A 15,997-nucleotide genomic window follows, 5' to 3' on the forward strand; every position below is an offset into this window, starting at 1 on the left:
CTTGCTAATGAGGGGAGACTTTTTTTTAATGTGTTGACGAGTAAAATCCGTTTCCATTTTTCATGGTTTCAAGTGAGACTAAAAAAAAATCCTGATCAAACTGTGGCCAGTTTGTCACTTGGGGTGGGGGTGGGAGAGTAAGAAAATGGAACTTGAGCTTTCATCTCATTGAAACAACTTAAAAATATGCCAAGGATGCTCTCAATAAATGCTCAAATAAATTTGTTAGTTTCTAAGGTGCCACAAGTACTCCTTTTCTTTTCTCAGAAAGGCAGAAAGCTGTAAGCAGCAAGACAGATGTTCGTGGGAATAGTGTCCCCTTTTGGAATATTTATGCAGGATGGGAGGGAGCCTGTGACTAGGTGGAAATCTGGTCATTTTGCAACCTTCTGGAACCAATCTGAACCTGCTTTGGAACACAGACCCCATTTCCCCTCTACTGTAGGTGAAGAAGCCCATGGCACAAAAGGCTCTTTACAAACACTAGAGAAGAGATTTAAGACCAAGCACATCCTGCGAGCATTGCTCTATCCAGCTGTAAAAGGAAAATTGAAGTCACGCTTCCAAACTTTATCACCAGAGGCTCTTGAAAAAGGAAACACACAACTAACTGCCATTTTCCTCTCTCCCCATTCTCCCTACTGACCATACCATTTCCTAAAGTGCCATGAGAAAGTCGCCTTAGCCTAAAAATGCTCAGTCTCCTAATGATTCTGAAAAGGGGCTCGTGACAAAGCGCCATGAAGACAGCTAACCATATGGGAGGGGAAGCAAGCACACAGCTAAAAGCAATCTAGAGAGACAAGCTTTCTGCATCTGCTCTGAATGGAGCAGATTACCAGTTGCTATTCAGATTTGTTTTCATAAAGATGGGAAGATAAGGACATACTAATAAAAAGTGAAGCACGTAATGGGGGAGGCTTTCCAATTTGGCAAGGAATGATCCAGGCCTTCTTTGCCACCACTTTGTATTCTCTTTAGTCTCATCTTTATTACCTGGCTTGCTCAGCACTGATGCTGTTTTCTTAATCTCTCTCCAGTGTGGCAGGACAGCTCTACTTGGGTAGGACTGGGTGATGCAAAGGAGAGCCCAGCCTGGAACTCATCAGCGAGAACATGCCTGATCATTATTTTTTTCCCCACTTATAAAGTTGTTTTGATTGCAGCTGCACATTTGTTTCCTAGGCAGCCTTGTTTGATCATTTTAGCATTTGAATGATTCCAGCTTAGCTTTGAAGCTAATACCTCAGTGAGGTGAAAGGGGGCTTGGCGACTACAGCATTCATAGCTGTGCTTTGTGATTTATGTTCCTGGCTACACGCAGTGAGTTATTTGTTTGTTTCTTCATAAGTTCTGCAGGATGATCATAGTTTGACTTGTACAAGGAAGGGCTTCATAATGGTTAAGAAACATTAAATCAGTTAGCCTGGATCCATAAAACCTGGCATAATGTGATAGTACTACGCACTTCTAGTCCTTCATCCTGGGATTTCAGTGCAGTTTACAAATGTTAATAAATTGAGGCTCCCTATGCTCCTGTGTAGCAAGTGAGATTGTTATCTTTAGTTGACATAAAGAAGCAAAGTAACTTGCCCAAGCTCACACAGTGAGTTAATTGCAGAGTTAATAATAGAGCCCTGGAGTTCTGACTCCCCCAGTTCCTTTTTCCACCCACTAGACATGGGGCGGGCAAAATACAGCCCGCGGGCAGGATCCGGCCCATCTAACATTTCTGTCCTGCCCACCATGACTAACATTTCTGTCCGCCCTTCTCTGTCCCCTCGTGATCTCTGGCTACTGAAAGGCCCATGGCTCAGCGAGGCGCTCAGGCAGGCTGCCTGCCATGGCCCCACGCCACTCCCCGAAGTGGATGGCTGCTGCTGGCACGTCTCTGCGCACCCCGGGTGGCGGGGGGCAGGGGACGGCTTTGCGTGCTGCCCCTGCCTCCAGCACCGTCCTCACAGCGGTTTCCGGCCAATGGGAACTTTGGGGGCGGTGCTTGTGGGCACAGGCAGTGCACGGAGACCTGCTGCCCCCTCCCTCCCAAGGGGGGGTGCAGGGACGTGCCAGCAGCAGCCGGCCACAGCCGCTTCCAGGAGCAGTGTGGGGCCACGGCATACAGGCAGCCTGCCTGAACCCTGCTTCGCCACCGGCCGAGAGCCACCTGTGGTAAGCGCCTCCCGGCCAGAGCCTACACCAAGCACCCTCTCCCACACCTCAACCCCCTGCCGCAGGTCAAACCCTCCTCCTGCACCCCAATCTCCTGCCCCAGCTCAGAGCCCCATCCTGCACCAAACTCCCTCCCAGAGCCCTCTCCTGCACCCCAACACACTGCACCAGCCCAGAGCTCCCTCCTGCACCCAAACTCCCTCCCAGACTCCACACCCCCTCCATTAATATAGGAGAAATGTATGGCCTGTGACAACTTACCAAAATTTGTGGAGTGGCCCCCCTGCGAAAATTATTACCCACCCTGCACTAGACTGACAGCCATATATACAGAAGAACCCAAATTCCCTGCAGATATGAATATTTTCCAGCTTGCAATTTTCTACTCGTGTTCCTGAGAAATAAATACAGGAAACAAAATAATAATGTACAGTATCCACAGCAGGGGTGGTGGGAGGTGGAATCCTCTGTCGATGTGACACAGGAGCAGGGTTATTTTGTTAACCCACCTTTTTAGGAAGTGATGGTGAATACCTACAGGAAGATACTGATTGCTGTCTGCTGACTCATTTTGGCAAGTGTGGCTTGTTAACTGCACCCTGGATATAAGAGAGGTGGGTCTGGCTCTTGGGACAGTCAAAACTGGACTCTAACGCAGAGCAGAATCATCTCTGTTGTAGAAAAATTGCTTTTTGTGCATTTGCTGCTGGAGGTTTCCAACCATTAATTTTCACTGCCTTTGGTACACAGATTGCTGATACAGTGCATTTTGGATGCAATGGAACAATTACAGTATCTTTCTTACAATTGTCCTCATGCTGCTGCTAGCAAATTGTGTTGTCTTCTATTTAACTGTTAAGGTAGCTTTTGTTCTATATGAGTTACATAGGAGGCTTCTGTTCCTTCCCACCTTTATTCAATAATGTGCCACCTTGTAAGACGCTACTTGGTACTTGTTTGAGACCCAGTCTGATTGCCTACAGAGTTCTATTTGTTCTGGAGCTCCTCTGAATTCAGTAGTGTTTGTCTCTTTCTCTGGTGATCTCTAGATCAAGGCATCAGGAACTAATTTAGATCACAGCCAGGGATCTTGTCTGGTCTCGGTGACTATACACCTTACTACTGTCTGCCAGCTCAGGAGCAATTCCCATTGCTTGAGTGATAGGGACCTGTGCTTTGAGTGCTGAAGATTCTAGTTTCTAGGACATGTGGTGATGGGTTATTGCTAAATGGGACCTGTATAGAGATCTGTCGTCATGCAGCTGTCACATGCTTCAGGAAGCTGTGTGTCATGTCCCTCTCTAATTAATGACTGGTCCGGATGACATTTCTCCCTTTAACACAACAGTAAAACTGTTTGGTCTTGAAAGTCCTGGGTTTAATCCCTGCTGACAAGCTATGATATGGGGCGTCATTTATGTATATACAGTGATGACCTGCCAAAATCTTAACAATGGGTTCCCTCCTCACCCCACGAGGGCGTCGTTGCCCACCCCTGCCCCCCGGGACTCGTGCCCCATCCAACCCCCCGCGTTCCTTGATGCCCCCCCCAGGACCCCTGCCCCATCTACCCCCTTCCCCTGTCCCCTGACTGCCCCCAGAACCGGGCAGGAGGGTCTCATGGGCCACCGTAGTGGATGCCTACCCCACCCCTAAAAGCCAGAGGCACCTGCCGGGGGGTGAGGTGAGGAATCCCGGTGGTGCTACCTGGGGCAGCTCCCAGGAAGCATCTGGCAGGTCCCTCTGGCTCCTAGGGGCGGGGGAGCATAGCTAGGGGGGAGCAGGGGGAGCCGCTGCTCCCCCCACTGATCACATCAAAAGTGGCACTTTAGGTGCTGACTCCCTGGGTGCTCCGGGGCTGGAGCACCCACGGGGAAAATTGGTGGGTGCAGAGCACCCACCAGCAGCTCCCCATCCCGCGTCCGTCCCCAGCTCACCTCCGCTCCGCCTCCTCCCCTGAACCCACTGTCCGGCTCTGCTTCTCCGCGCACCTCCCCCCCCCCGCCGGCTTCCTGCGAATCAGCTGTTCGGCGGGAAGCCGGGGAGGGCTGAGAAGCAGGCGGCGGCTTCCAGCTCAGGCCGAAGGTGGCGGAGGTGAGCTGGGGCAGGGAGTGGTTCCCCTACACACCTCCCCTGCCCCCCCGGGTTACCTGCTGCAGCGCGGGCGGCCCTTCTTGCGCCCCCCCCCACCAAGCTCACCTCCGCTCTGCCTCCCTGGGCCTGAGCGGGAAGCCGCCACTTGCTTCTCAGCCGGCCCCGGCTTCCTGCGCGAACAGCAGATTCGTGGGAAGCCTGAGGGGGCGGAGAAGCGGCACAGGGCGGCGTGTTCAGGGGAGGAGGCGGAGCAGAGGCGAGCTGGGGCCGGGGGGTGGGGCGGGGAGCTGCCAGTGGGTGCTCTGCACCCACCAAATTTTACCCTTGGGTGCTCCAGGGCTGGAGCACCCAGGGAGTCAGCGCCTAAGTCGCCACTTTGGGCGGGTTAAATTTAGAAGCCCTTGTTTCTGTTGACCATGGACAATGGTAAAATACACTTCAGGATTATTCCAAATATTGCTTGATATTTAATATTCTCCCCATATCGACCACTCACAGCACATCTCAATACCAAGACTGGTTGACCTGCCAAACTTTGACCAGCATGTTTGTTTCTTACCTAGTGTATGGCCTAGCAGGGAGATCGTAAAGCAAACGAACAGCTGTATGCCTCAGCAACAGGTACTGCCAGCACCGGAGGGCTGAGAGAGCAGTGACAAGTTAATTTCCTCCCACCCCCCGTCAAAGTGCTGCATAGGGCTGAGCTTTGTGATGTCCAGCCTAGCAAGCCCTTAGAGGTTGGATTATCCCATTGCTTTGCATCTTGTGTATAGCATCAGCATAGGTATAGGGTGGTTTAGCTGCAGACGATATGGTTGTAGCTGGGGTGGGGTGGGGGGCATTAACTACTCAAAGGTCCTGTCCAAACAATTTTGTAATAATTTTGTAATAATCGTCTTCATACGCAGCAAGGTACAAACTGTGTTATAACCTAACTGTACTAGAGATGAGCTGTGGCATAGTCTACAGCATGGCTTTTGTAATGGTGTAAAGTTTGTTTCTGTTTAGAGCAGGTTCTTCAGAGCCGGGTAATACCTGTTGACAGTTGGATTTCAGTACCCTAAGGATATATCTACACTGAAACGTAAGCCCCTGGCTTAGTAGATCTCGAGTTAGCAGGCCCTGGGTTGGTTAACCTAGGGTTTGAGCATGTGTACTAATTCATAATGCTAGGTTTGGAATTGTTGAACCCTGGGTCCCATCCTTGGGCTCTAGCATCTACAATGTATCATGTGGGCCAGAATCCAAACATCCATATCCCAGACTTCCTAGCACCCTTCCAAAATGTTGCTGCTCTAGCCCTTTGTTCACGGTGCACTGTGGGAAAACTTGACTGTCCAAAGGACAAAGAAAGTTAGCACATGGAATTGTGGGATACTTTCCCCAGGGCACGAGTCCAGTGCGGGTGTGTCTATATTGCGAAGCAATAGGGCTTGAACACTGGGTCCCGGCTTGACTCAAGCTCAGACCGTCCATCCCTGTGCGGTTGTGGGGTCCAGGGTTAGCGCGATTTATGTGTAGATGGAAAAGGATAGGCTTGAGCATGACTTCAAATCCTGGGTTTACACTGCAGTGTAGACATACCCTAAGGGTGCTGGTCAATACCTGACACTGGCTCCTCTGGCTTGTCGTATAAGGGTGTTGCCAGATCTGTCTGCCCTTACCAACTGAACTATTGGCCTGGGCAATATGACTGAGAAATTCTTGGTCAGTCTTTATGAGCACTTGTGAAATAACACTTCTGATTCCACCCTGGTACTTGAACTAGTAATTGGTAATAATTTATATTGACTGCTTAGAGAGCCATAAGTGAGATATGAATGGCTAGTATGTAAGAAGATATGGAACAATGCAGGATCATAGAAGGAAGTGATTGAGCTTGAATACCATATACAGAGAATTTGTATTAATTGCAGTATTGGTAACAATGAAGAAATGGGAACAGCAAAGAGAACCAGAGTTTAAGGACAAGAGTCTATAAATTGCAAGGAATCGTCAAAGCAGATAAAATGTATTAGGAGCAGAAAACTGCAACAAGGCTAGAAAACAGCTCATTCTCATTAACAAGATCAAAGAGGAAGATAGGAATGCATCTCATAATATAGTTTTAGCCCTTTAAAGATAAAGGCTGGGAATGGGAGCTTGGAAAAAAGAAGACCCTTCAACTAATCATTGTAAATTAATAGTGAAACCAAAATAAACACAGAACTTGTAAGGGCTTGATTCCTGTGGCATTAATGTAATGCTAAAGATGAGGAGATTTAATGATGTTAGCTGCATTTGTTCTTCAGAGGAGACCAAAAAAACCCTCTGGTGAAACTGGTTTCCAACATGAGGACAAGCTCTGGTGTGAACAGGGGGTTAGGTGATCCATGAATTGAAAAACAAAAACAAATGAGTTGTCCAGGTAAGTGTGTGTTCAGATCTAGCAATAAAATAGTACAGCACCTAGCACAATGGGGTCCTGGTCCATGACTAAGGCACCTGGGCACTACTATAATATAAATAATAATAATGTTGCAGCTTACAGATTACCCAAAAGATAGCTGAGTAAAATAAAGTTCCAATGCAATGTCATGGGACTATAGCTTGTATATACAAGTGGTTTGCTGAGTCAGGAGCCCAAATCCTTAATGGCAGAGAGAGGAGCTCCACTTAGATACAGTCGTTTAACCCCCACTATAAATTTGGTTGAAGATGGGCAATGACAGTCATACCTATGGGACTTCGTGGTGCAGACTTCCCTCAGATCCGATTCATATGCACACCGTGGGTAATTTAATCTTGTTCTGATGCATCAGAAGCTTTTTTATTGTCATCCCTAAATAAAGCATCAGCACTCTAATGTTGAAGCACCATCCTTCAGAGATTTTTCGTTTCCCTCTTGGATACAATTTCGTTTTAATCTTTGATTATGGTGAGCACTGGCAATTTCACATGGATAATTTCCACATCTCCGTAGAAAGATGCTTGCCACCTAACATGCCAGACACTGCTTGCCTTTGAAAGTGGTAGCTGACAAATCTTTAGGGTGATGCTATGGCATGAAGTATTCACGTATCTTACTCCACAGGCTGAAAATCCGTTTTGAGCAGTCCATTAGCAGCAAGCCAAAAGGACAGATTATCTACCTGTACAGTGAAGGCAATGGACTGCAGTGTTGGTGGAATGTAGGGGGAAGCCTGCAGTGCTCAGTTGGGTCTTCTGCAGCGCTAGTCTGTTTGCCAAGCTTTTTGGCTGCCTGTATAGGCATGGATCCAGTAATGCTTATGCCAAGCATTTACGTTTTAATTAAAAAAAAAAAACAGAACACTCTTTTCTCTGCAGGTTCAGTTGTCTTTTTGGCAGACTATTGCATTGAAACTCAGCAACAGAATGAATTGTAATTATCAGCCCAACCCCAATGCCAGGTTTTTAAACAGAATTAAATAGTGTAACCCTAGTACTTTCAGCTGGCCTATGTAATCTTTTAGAGTTACTGAATATGGGGGAGAGAAGACAAATCTTAGATTTTTCCAGTTCACCTTCCAGGTGTTCTCAGTAAACAGGTTCATTTGCACCAGTCCAGTGATGAAAAATTAAGAGCTATTTGTTACTGCCAAAATGAGGCGGTCAAATGCTGATGCTTTGTTGTTTGACAGAGCATCAGATGTTACCAGATGCCTTTCAGCTACTCTATGGCTTTCAGAATCCTTTTTAGAGATGGGTCTTGGAGCCTGGGTATCCTCTTGTCTAATTCTCCTTGGCATAAACAACATGACATTTTTCTGACTTTAATTTTATTATAAAGAAGCCACCGCAAATCAATTTTTAAAAGATTTACATTTGACGTTCATAATACTTAGCACTTACAGCAGCCTGATTTTCCTTTTACTTTCACTCAGCAATGATGCCATTGAGGATGACACCAGTTTCCTGGGTGCAAGTGAAGAAAAATCTGTCCTGTTTTATGTAGAATTCTATCTTCAAAACATCTGAATAAAAATTAACATGGAGTAGGAAGAATAGGTAGTATTTTGGCCATAATGTATTTTTCAGTATAGCAATAAAGTCACTGGAAGTTGGGCATCTGCTTAAGCACCTTGCTAAATCGAGGTGTAAGTGCTTTGATGAATCAGGGCCTAATTATGTCAGCCCTGATCCCGTGTTCAATTCTATGAACCCATTCACAGCACAATTGACTTTGGCAGGGATTCATGTAGTTCTGTGCCCATGTGGAGCTGATTGCAGGATCAGGGCTGTAATTTGTAAAGGATCCTTTGGGATTAAAGGAGCAATATAAATATATGTATTACAGAAAAAGATGTTGTCAATTTTCATGTTGAAGCAACATCTTCTGGGAAGATAATAAACCGAATGATGGAGTAGTGTTCAAAGCTATATGTAGTGTTTCCATGTAAGTGAACGTGCTGTTTTTTGGCACCTTAAAGCTTTTGTGGGTAAAAAACCCCACTTCTTCAGATGGATGGCGTGAAAATTACAGATATAGGGATAAATATACTGGCACATGAAGAGAAGGGAGTTACCTTACAATCTGAAGCAACATGAGAGGACCAACCACATCAGCCACACCATCAGGGGCTCATTCACTTGCACATCTACTAATGTGATATATGCCATCATGTGCCAGCAATGCCCCTCTGCCATGTACATTGGCCAAACTGGACAGTCTCTACATAAAAAAATAAATGGACACAAATCAGACATCGGAAATGGTAACATACAAAAGCCAGTAAGAGAACACTTCAATCTCCCTGGACATTCAATAACAGATTTAAAAGTAGCCATCCTTCAACAAAAAAACTTCAAAAACAGACTTCAAAGAGAAACTGCAGAACTACCGTTCATTTGCAAACTTAACACCATTAATTTGGGCTTGACTAGGGATTGGGAGTGGCTGGCTCACTACAAAAGCAATTTTCCCTCTCTTGGTATTGATACCTCCTCATCAATTATTGGGAGTGGACCACATCCACCCTGACTAAATTGGCCTTGCCAACACTGGTTCTCCACTTGTGAGGTAACTCCCTTCTCTTCATGTGCCAGTATATTTATGCCTGCATCTGTAATTTTCACTCCATGCATCTGAAGAAGTGGGGTTTTTTACCTACAAAAGCTTATGCCCAAATAAATCTGTTAGTCTTTAAGGTGCCACTGGACTCCTCATTGTTTTTGTGGAAACAGACTAACACGGCTAGCTACCTCTCTGATACTTGGCACTCTTTTTTGATGCAAAAGGAAGCTTAGTCAGACAAGAGTTAATGAGAGTACAGTGCAAAGATTCCATACGCTTTGAGATGATGAAAAGTACTCCACTTAGGAAGGAATAATCAGTTGCACACATACAAAATGGGAAATGACTGCCTAGTAAGGAGTATTGTGGAAAGGGATCTGGGGGTCATAGTGGACCACACGCTAAATATGAGTCAACAGTGTAACACTGTTGCAAAAAAAGCGAACATCATTCTGGGATGTATTAGCAGGAGTTTTGTAAGCAAGACACGAGAAGTAATTCTTCCGCTCTACTCCATGCTGATTAGGCCTCAACTGGAGTATTGTGTCCAATTTTGGGCGCCACATTTCAGGAAAGAGGACAAATTGGCAAATGTCCAGAGAAGAGGAACAAAAATTATTAAAGGTCTAGAAAACATGACCTATGAGGGAAGATTAAAAAAAATTGGATTTGTTTAGTCTGGAGAAGAGGAGAATGAGAGGGGACATAAGTTTTCAAGTACATAAAAGGTTGTTACAAGGAGGAGGGAGAAAAATTGTTCTTCTGAACTTCTGAGGATAGGATAAGGAGCAATGAGCAGCAAGGGAGGTTTAGGTTGGACATTAGGAAAAACTTCCTAACTGTCAGGGTGGTTAGGCACTGGAATAAATTGCCTATGGAGGTTGTGGAATCGCCATCATTGGAGATTTTTAAGAGCAGGTTAGACAAACATCTGTCAGGGATGGTCTAGATAATACTTAGTCCTGCCATGAGTGCAGGGGACTGGACTAGATGACGTCTCGAGGTCCCTTCCAGTCCTATGACTCTATGACAGATACCTATGGGCACATTTATCCTAAGAGTGACCTCTTACACTAGCTTTCTCTGTGTGCAAAGGATGGTTGTGCTTGTATGGTGAATAAAATGGAGTACTAGACTATCCCTGTAATAAATTACCATTTCTTAATTGGATAAATTAGGTCAATTATTTGATAGTTCAGTCTTCCTGAAAGAAATACAGTCTGTCATTATAGAGATTACATTTATCTGTTTTGCTCATTCATATTTGTATTTTTTAAAATATTAGTTCCCAAAGAAGGTAAGAATCGACCTCACTTCAGATAGGCATCCCCCCGCCAGCCCCTAAGGATCACATTTCCTGCTCTAGCCACGGTGTTTTATTGATCTGTTTTGTCATATTCTGCTCCTTGAGGCATGTAGTCAGAACCACTTTTATGATGTAGCACTGTAACACACAGTTTGTCTCCATCAAGTCTTCATGTCTACATGGCAAAGTGGCAATGAGATTTGGGTCTATCTTGAAAGTTTTGGAAAAAGCTTTTCTTGTGAGTTCTTAGAGCTTTTCTTATTAATTGTTGTTGATGGCTAAATACTTTGTTTAGCCTAAATAATTATATTTCAGGTGTTTAATCGGGAAATAACCCAAAACATTACAACCCACAAGCCTTTCTGAAACATTGCTACTTTATGCTCCATATAGCACCAGCTAGGGCAAGGCCCATTAAGAAAACAAGGGTGACTGAGGATGTTTTTGAATTGAGACTATAAAAACAATTTAATAATCTGTGATGTTCAACCAACCAGGACCCGCAGCCTCAACAATATTGTGAACAGCCTGCCAGTTTTATACAATGCACATGCAATCCTTAGCGGAGTGTAGGACGAAGGAAGAAGACACTGGTGGTGATAGAGGCATTTGTGGATGTGGCTTGTCTTTGCTCACTGCAGCTGCAATTGCTGGTACCTTTGCAAAGAGCTATCAATTAGATAGAGGAATCCAGATGTCATTGTTCAGAAGGTCGAGGGATATCTATTTAACTGACAAACACTTTGCTTTAAAAAGTGAAGGCTTCAGAGACATAAAGCACAAGCTGACAGTGATTCATTTAAGAGATGCTAGGCCTGCTGACAGGAGAGGCCATCAAGGTACACATGCTGAGAATTGTGCAGAAGTAATTACTGAGGACTAAGATACCCAAGGGGATGGCAACTTTGTTTAATGTGTCAGCACTCTTAGGGAACCAGGTGGCATATTTAAGGAGGTCACTTGCTACTTAAACCCTCAGAAAGGCAGGCTGCACAATTCATGGTCTTGAAAAATATGGAGGCCCAGGATGTAATAACAGAAATCAACTTGGAAATGTCGGCCAGCTGTTCTCTGTGACAGCTATGGTACAGTTCATGAATGCTGGAATGATGTGTGCTGTGAAAAGAGCTGTTTAGGAACTAAATACATACACTTTGCCAGATTTTCAGTATGGTTCAGGGCCAGATTTCCAAGGTTTCAATAGCCACAATTGGGACCAGATTTTCAAAAGAGCTCAGCTCCCAGTTAGGTACCAAAATAAAGGCCAGATTTTTCAAAAGAAGTCAGCACCCCACATGAGCACGACATCCTGAACTGTTTGAAAATAGGGTCAATAAAATATTAGAGAGATGGATTATGGAGTGGAACAGTGTGCTGGGGGGAAATTTCAGCATTCAAATGTACATATGATCAAATATAAAACTCTGCTTATTAATGTAAACTGTAAGAAACTAGTATTTTCCCAAGCTGATATAAAACTGGAATCTTTAAGGAAGAATATCTAGCTCAGTGACCACACTGCCAACTATCGTAAGTGGTGAATGAATGACAAAAAAAGAAATGCAGACTATAAATTCAGAGCACTGAAAAACCTGTTTTTTCCTTATAACAGTTATGTGGTATGAGGTAATCTACCTACTGTTTTATTTGGTGTATGGTCTAAAGCAGGAGGTTAGGGATCAGACTGGTTTTGCCAGATACTTATGTGAGTTGGCACAAATTATTACTATTTTTTATTATTTATCTACATAGACAAGTAGTAGTTCCCATCAGGATTGGGGGTCCCATTGTTTCAGGTAATGTTCTTATACATCAAGAAAGAACAATTCCTTGGGTTGGGGACCTCCACTATTTGAACCAACTGAGCAGAAACTTCTATTCTAATTTCCATTATTTGTATATTAGTTATATTACAGTAGTGCATTGAGGCCACAACTGAGATCACAGCCGCATTTTGCTAGACATAAACGTATAGTAAGTTAGTCCCTGCTCCAAAAAACATAAAATCTAAACAAACAAGACAAAGGGTCAGGGAGGAAAACAGGCACAGAGAAAGGTGAAGTGACTTGCTTAAAGTTACACAGCAGAGCAGTGGCAGAACCAGGAATAGAGCCCAGGTCTCCTGACTCCCAGTCCAGTGCCCTAGCCACTAGACATGCTAGCCCTTTAATGCTTTGTTATGGTTATATTTCCCATATTTTTAAAGACTATACCGAGGTTTTTAGGTCAAAATATTTAGCTATATTTTGCTACAGTGCTTCATGTAGAAAAATTACCCTGGAGAGTCAAAGAAGGCAATCTTCTGTGAAACAAGTTTCACCCTCAAGTTAGTGTGTTGGTGTGTCTTGTCCAATCTGTGACTTGTCTTGCCAAGGGTCTTTCCATGTTGACTGTTGGTTAGTTGCTTGGTGGCTTTGTCTCATTAGTTGGGTCACACACATTAGGGGAGGTATCTGTTTGAGTGCTGTGATTGGATAGCTGGGCAATAAAGCAAACTATTCAGTCAGTACTGCACTAGTGTTGTTTCTTTCCTTGAGTGACACTCTTTGTCTTCTTTGCAAACAGCATGTGAACTCTAATTTTAAACTTGTTAGTAAACTTTGACTGACAGCCGTCTGTCCTTTAACAACTCGTGCAGTCTTTGTCCAAAAATTAAAACAAAAAATCAAAACAATCCCCCATAAGGTGGATTTAGCCTTTTCAGTAGCACCTCTTCCTTGTTTCCTGTTGTCATGGGAATAGTTCAGTATGGTGAAGGTTGGGAGCATATATGAACAGAGAGATCCTAGGCATTGAGAGACAGTGATTTTTGCTAGAAGTGGGTGATGTTCTGTCCCCACAAAGGTGGTTTGGCTGATATGAGCGGGTTGCTTCAGGTTTGTCCTGAAGTTTGAAATCACCTCTCTGAACCACATACTCTTTTTCCTTCTGTCTATTGAGATACTTGTATGATCCACCATCACTGTAATATGTGAGCAGCTCACAGTCATGAATACATTTGATACTTTCAGCAATGCTGTGCAGTCAGGAAGTGCTGTTATCCATGTTTTATAGAGAAAACTGAGAACTGAATCACCAAGAGTAAGTGACTTGGCCAAGGTCACACAGGATGTCTGTGGAGGAGCCAGGAAGTGAATGTGGGTCTCCTGAATCCCATCCCTGTGCCCTAGCCACGAAACTGTACTTCCTTACTCAGTACTGGTCCTGTGGAAGAGAGACAAAATCCATCTGAACCTTGGGAGGATGCAAAGTCAACAAAAGTTGCACCCTTTCTACACCTGACCCCAGAGGATGACCTTTGAGGAGTTGCTTCTCAAGCTTGTTTTTCTGCATATTGCCATTTTTTCTGAAGACCTGATTTTCAAAGATGCTGAGCACACTGAACTTCAATGGATGTTCATGGAAGCTGTAGGTGCTCAGCATCTCTGAAAATCCAGGTCACATCCTGCAGCAAATCTAGGGCCACCCGCACACTTCCTGGCTGTCACTTTTCTGTGCCTCCAGGCCTCGGAACTCAAAACCACCTCCTTCAAAACCACTGGCCAATACCACTTAAGCTAAAGAGACGATCTCTGTTAGCTGCTAGCAGTCTGAATCGTATGATGGGGCATACCACTGAGCAGTTTTGAGTCCATCCAGTAGTGGGCAGTGGTGACACTAGTCAGTTCACTATGACTTGGTAACAAAAGAGTACGTTTTTTTAAAAAAATGATGGATCTTATGATGGATCTACCTGAAAACTCAACAGTGCAGGACTGTTATAATGTGTATGTTCAAAGTGTGTTTCAAGGATTCCTAAAATGTGGACTGTAGTCTTCCCCTGCCAGGTTCTTATAGCTGTACGGTGAAGACAAAGCAAATTAACTATTGAATGCAGTGAAGACTAAATTTCTACTTATTTATTAAGGAGAAAACACAAAAGAAGTTATGATTTTGTATATTTATTTTTGATAATGTTTGTAGATATAAATGCAAATTGGGTTCTGTCCTTGGGCTCTTGTCAAGTTGGCCATGTGACATTTTGGTGTCAAACCTCTGGTACTCACTTACTTCATTAAATTATACACTTTCTATTCATTCCCCATGCAGGGGACCTTCACGACTCTAACTCATTTAGGCCAGTTCTTGGGTTTAAGTAGTGGCAACTCCAGTGTGTTCAGCTGGTGACAAAAGCTGACTAATGCCAGTATAGATCACTGGCAGTGACTTGGGGTCGACATATACATCACTGGTAAAGGCTGTCTTTTGCATTAAAATTAGCGTTGGACCTAAACTGCAACCTCAGTTTCCAACCGCTCCTCCCTCTGAACTGTGGGAGAGTTTAGAGATTGATCTGGATCTTAACATCAGACTCTTCTCTAAAACTGGCAACTGGTTCTTCCTGTTCTTTAAGTCCTCATGAACACTTAAGTTGCTGTTCTGCCCTGCAATTCTGTCCCACGAAAATACTGGAAAGGCAAACCATTTTAGAAGTTTTAATTATAGTACAGTTAGGGTTAGGGGAAGTTTTCTGTAGCACAGCTTAATAAGTAACAACTTTGTGTCAGGATAGGTATAATTATGACAGTTTCATGATAATTAACTATGTTTTAGTTTTACGTTTATAAACACTGTATTTTTTCAGGATGCTGCTTTCTGGCTGGTGGGTCTTTCCTCTTTGATACTCTCTAATCTTTATGCTTTAGCACCTATGCCAGCATTTGAATACACAAGGAAGGTTTGGGATTTTTGCTGCCATATAACCCAGATGCAGAGCTTTAGGATGTAATTTTGAAGCAGCAGTGTCTCGTTTTCTGTGGGTGGCTTTGTGCCTGGCATTTTGCCTTGAGTAGATTTATTAATTTCCTCAATCCGTTAGGTCCTAGACAGGTAAATGTGTGCCACTGTACCTTGCCACCCCATAGAAAATAATGTGAGTTTTACCAGACGTGGACAGAACTGTGGCAGAGTAAGCGTTAATGGGCTGAATAGTTGCATTCTGAGAGTCAAGCCCTGAGTTGGATGAAACACAAGTGTGGTTGATTCAGAGGTGATGGGCTGACTGTCTTCCAGTATAATCCAGAGAGGATGGGTTTTCTCCATCAAGTGCTGCAGTATGGGATTGGTCTCCATGTTAAGCCCAAATGTTATTCTGTTGGAATCAATGTCAAAGCTGCCATCAGGAGATGGATCAGGCCCAGTAAAAGACAGTCCATTAGTGATATTGTTCTGAGTAGACCTGGGTGAAATACTGACCTTTCCTTTACCTGCATTGCACCCAAAATACTGTTCACAATCCTTCCTTCGAATAAACTGAATTTGTGTGGACGGTGTCCAGGACCCTTTTCATTTGTTTCCAGTAATCCTGTAATCACAGTTTTATTAATAGGCATGCTTGTGGAAAGAGAAGGTCCTGCAAATACTTTTGTGAATAG

At 44.1% G+C, this 15,997-nt stretch overlaps 1 protein-coding gene across 5 annotated transcripts in view; it reads left to right on the forward strand.

Annotated features, from left to right (window-relative positions):
• The window catches only part of RIMBP2 (RIMS binding protein 2), a 280,445-nt gene that overhangs the window by 17,830 nt on the left and 246,618 nt on the right, over positions 1-15,997 (forward strand). The window lies entirely within an intron of this gene.

Source organism: Lepidochelys kempii, chromosome 15 (assembly GCF_965140285.1).
Source record: "Lepidochelys kempii isolate rLepKem1 chromosome 15, rLepKem1.hap1, whole genome shotgun sequence".
In the NCBI taxonomy this organism is placed as follows: Eukaryota; Metazoa; Chordata; order Testudines; family Cheloniidae; genus Lepidochelys; species Lepidochelys kempii.